We start from the raw sequence: 4779 nt of genomic DNA on the forward strand, positions 1-4779 counted from the left end.
TCAGTGTACCAAAAGGAATTCAGCTGATTTCTGTGTGTTCTTTACATTACAATAGTACAACCCTAGATCTGACGGCGCAATACTACACCGTTCAATACTGTAAAGCTGAAACGAAGCTGTTCTGCTTGAAAAGGGCGCCATTTTTTTCTTATTCATATTTATATCGATTCTTTGCTTTAAAAATTAAAGTAGTTATGTGTTTATTTTTTAATATCCCATTTTGCTGTTTCCGATTATTTTACTAAAGTAAGTAAAGCTTCATTATTTTTAAAAACTGTTTTTGTTTCTTTGTTTTTCGATATTTCGTCGATATTATTTAGTAAGAGTGTTTAGCAGAAAAGCCAACAAACGACTACCCGAAAAAATAAATATACAATAAATAAATGTTACCATAGTCAATAAAATTCAGTTCATGTTTTTTTCTTTTGAAATAGTTTTAATGCTCTTTACTTGAAATAATTTCAGCGAATCGAAATTAAAACGAAATTTGAGGCGATAACTACTTAAATGAATTTTTATATAAACTACACATGCCATAATCGAATATTCCTCAAGCACAAAATAACGGAAAACATTAAAATATGTTTATAAATATTCCTTACGTTGACGGAACTCTCTTAAAATGTTAACACAACTTCAAATTAGAACGGGACTCTCCATTTCAAAGTTGATTTTTTTTTTAACCGGTTCGTGAATTAAAAAAAAAAAAATTTACAAACTACTTAAAAATACAAAGCAATGAACTTTTTTTTACCATAAAGGTAACTTTTATCGACTATGGTAACGTTTATTTCTTGTATATTTATATTATTATATATATAACATTTTCTCTTTGTAAGGAAACATCATTTTGTTGGTAACTCTTGGCTACGAATGGAAACAATGTTGATATAAAAAATATATTTTCGCGAAAATTATCTTTATTTTCATCATATTTTTCGTAGGGTAAAATCTTTGAGTATCAAAACCTACCTCTTTACAACCCCTTCCTTTTCAAAACCTATCATACTTTTATCAATTACAGTCCATTTTCTGTAGGCTGTTTTCAAACCGACTCAACGACGGGTACCTCTGCTAGTATATATATATATATATATATATATATATATATATATATATATAATATATGTATATGTATATATATATATATATATATAGAGAGAGAGAGAGAGAGAGAGAAAGAGAGAGAGAAGGGGGAGGGAGAGAGAGAAAGAGATAGAAAGAATTTTTCCATACGTATATATGTATGCATTTTTTTTTCATTTTTCTTCCTTTGAAGATTGTAACGCTGGGTATGGGGCAGCCAAACCAGCTGCCAACATTGCCCCGCTTTTTATTGAAACCAACCGATAGCTCTTTTTAGTATCCTCGCTGTTTCCTTACGTGCAATTGTCTGGATCCCTTTTGCACTTGGTTCACCAGGAATATTAGTAAGATAGGACTTCAGGTTCTTCTTCATAATTCATAACTGGTATGATTGATATCTCCCTAAGATTCCAGTTTCTTTTCATATCAGACATGAGACCTTGATATTTTGGTATGATTGCATATGTATGTGTTGATATGTGAGTTTCTATAAAACAAGAATTTATATATATATATATATATATATATATATATATATATATATATAGTAAATTATGAAAATATATATAACAATTAAGCTACACAGAATATTCCGCGTTTCATTCTCGTGAGAATTCGACATGCTTCGTATATTAATTTAGGGATTAAATGAAGTAATCATATATATATATATATATATATATATATATATATATATATATATATATATATATATGTATAGTTAAATTAAATTATTTCGAATGTATTCTTTGTCTTACATAGAATAATAAAAAATCTTTGATAGGAAACTCAAACATTTCACGTCATAAATTTTTAAATTCATTGAATGACTGAACTTTGATATATATATATATATATATATATATATATATATATATATATATATATATATATATATATTAGGTATTACAAACTGCAAGTTCTATTTACATAATTAAATAATGTTTTACATATTATTTTTCCAATTCACATCTTGCTATTTATTCTCCGTTACTTTCCGGGTCAAATTATGTGGGGGGTTAGGGTTAGGGTTAGGGTGTGCAATGTACGTTCGGCCGATGCAAAAGGGTGCTTCTTCGTAGCGATTGAGCCGAAATGTTGATTTTATTTTAAAACTGAATAAACCCTAACCCTACTTACATTTTTGTCTATGTAAGTCTGGACCCGATAAAACTCGGCGCTTCTTCGTTATTGTAAAAAAGTTGATTATTTTTTTCTCAGTGTATGAATTCCGTGATAAAAAAAATTGGTTTCGGCGTCTATTTCTGTTTTGTCACGTGGTATTGTCCGCGAATATATGAGAAAGAGCTTACATCTATATTTCCTGCGAAAACTAATCCATTAAATTATTAAATTTTACATTATAGTTTTGCATGCATTTTGGATATATTCAGTACTGTGACATGGCAATACATTAAATACTAGTGGTTCCACTTGAAAATCAATATTTATATCAGTACAGTACCGAACAAACGACAAAATTATATTTTAACGAAATATCCACCGTTATTGAAAACATGAACACAAAAATCATACCTCTTGCCTATTATGTTTTTGTGTGTTTGTTTTCAGCCACAGCAACGCGTGACCGGGTATGACTAGCAAATAATAAATTATAAACACATACAGCGTAGAACGATAAGTGGCCTAAAAAAAACAGCATTACAGCTTTTTTAAAATACTTTTATTAAAAAATCAATTCAGGTAACCTTATTATGTAATAACTGACATCTATTCAATGTAGCCGCCTTCAGCATTAATCTCCGCCTTAATAAGTGTCTGGAACTGGGAGTACGTTTTTTCCAGAAGCACCAGCAGGAGCTCGGCGAATACTCGGTGGATGGTTGCGATAAGGCTTGCTTTGGTGTTATGGGAAGTCATGTTGATGATGTTCTCAACGTATGACGAAACAAAGTAGTTCAGGTCGGGGGAGGAGAGGGGGGGGGGCAAGTGAAAAAGGATACTAAGTCGTAGCACTCCTTCTGAAACCAAAACGGGGTCTCTTTAGACTTGTCGGCCAACGTCGAGTCATGCATCCAGACCCAGTATCTGCCAGTGGCGACCTGATTGCAGTAGGAAATCACCAACATCTTCTGCACACCCAGTGGTGTGGACTTTATCAGATGTGAGACGGATTGATTTGGCCCTTACTTGAAACTGCAGTAAGACCATAACCGTAGCCGGAAACTTTGTTTTCATCACCCTGGACACATCCATGTTATTCGTGGCAATCCAGCGATGCATTTTTAGGGTGCTGGCAATGGTCCTGCTGTCATAACTTGGATTGTTAGAAAGTACAGCGGCGCATCTACGATCTCGCTCGTTGAACATTGTCACTTACAGATGTAATAGAAGGGTCCTATCGCTCTTAGAATTTATACACAACTGGTCAACGCGTGGCCAGGTACAGCTGGTTTAGTAGTAAAAATGTTAACCATCCCATAAATACTCCGGATATATTGCCGGCTTCTCTTACAACCCTTACACAACTCCGAAATATCCATAACCACACAAATCTTAGCAGCCTTTCGTTACCTAAGTTTAATAGTAGTAATCATACAATTAACATTCAACGAAGACGCCCTGAAACCCATACATATATTGCCTAAACTTCCACGCTAATTATGGTCCTAGATATGACTTTAAACTATATCCAGTGGTGAGGCCTCAGCTTGCGGGCTTTGGGGAGTGTGGAGCCACCCTTTAATTGCCATTGCTCCCAGGTCCACTCTGACCCGGAGTGGTAGTACCTGTTAGGGTCCCAACTATGAGTTAAATAGAAACCGACTTGAAAACAACAAATATATTCTATTAAAAAAAATTTCTTCAAAATCTTTGGTTTGGCATTAAATAACCCGAAAAGGGTTGATATGCCGTAAAACAACCAAACAACCAACCTAATTTGATCAAACCATGTTCATTCATTTAACGAAGATAACATGGATAGCAATAAGGGTACAACACTTTCTGCATTAATTTAAAATCTAAAAACATAAACTTCTCCATTAAATGGCCAACACTCCAAAATTTAAATCTTACACTCTAGGCGCTAAATCTTGCCAGCTTGTATATCTGAAGCTGTATGCATTATCCCCTTATCCTTAAGTATTAACATCATTAATACTAAAAACGAATTAATTTCAAGTTGCTTACATAGGAAAAAAATACAAGTATAGCTAATTCGAAATTACATAATTATTTCTACCCCCATTCAATTCAGCTTCGAGTCATTAGCTGATAATTCTTATATAACCTATATTTTCCCTTTTATTTGTAATCCCATTTTCTCTTTTTTGTATACGTTTACTGCTCCCTTACTCCGCGTTTTAATTTTTATTAGACAATAATCATTTAACTTCAATTCCTTTTATATCATACTAATGCATCCACCCTTTGCATTTTTTCACCCTTTTTTTCTCTCTAATGAGTGCCTTTATACTATCTTCCTGTTCGGCTATACATGATTCTCCTAAGGCTGTATTCTAAAAAATATTTTCCTTATTTGTTTTTCTTCTATATTTCGTTACTCCCTGATGTTTCTTAACTCTTTACTGCTATTTTTTAAAAAAATTATTTCCCTTTATCCCTCTTACTTGAATTTATTTCCACTTAAATATGAAAAAATCAGTTCTTTTATACGCGGTTTATTTCTTCGTATTATCTTTATCTAATATTTTTTACTTATGTGCAATT

This window comes from Euprymna scolopes, chromosome 42 (assembly GCF_053919585.1).
Source record: "Euprymna scolopes isolate OS-2025 chromosome 42, ASM5391958v1, whole genome shotgun sequence".
Taxonomy (NCBI): domain Eukaryota; kingdom Metazoa; phylum Mollusca; class Cephalopoda; order Sepiida; family Sepiolidae; genus Euprymna; species Euprymna scolopes.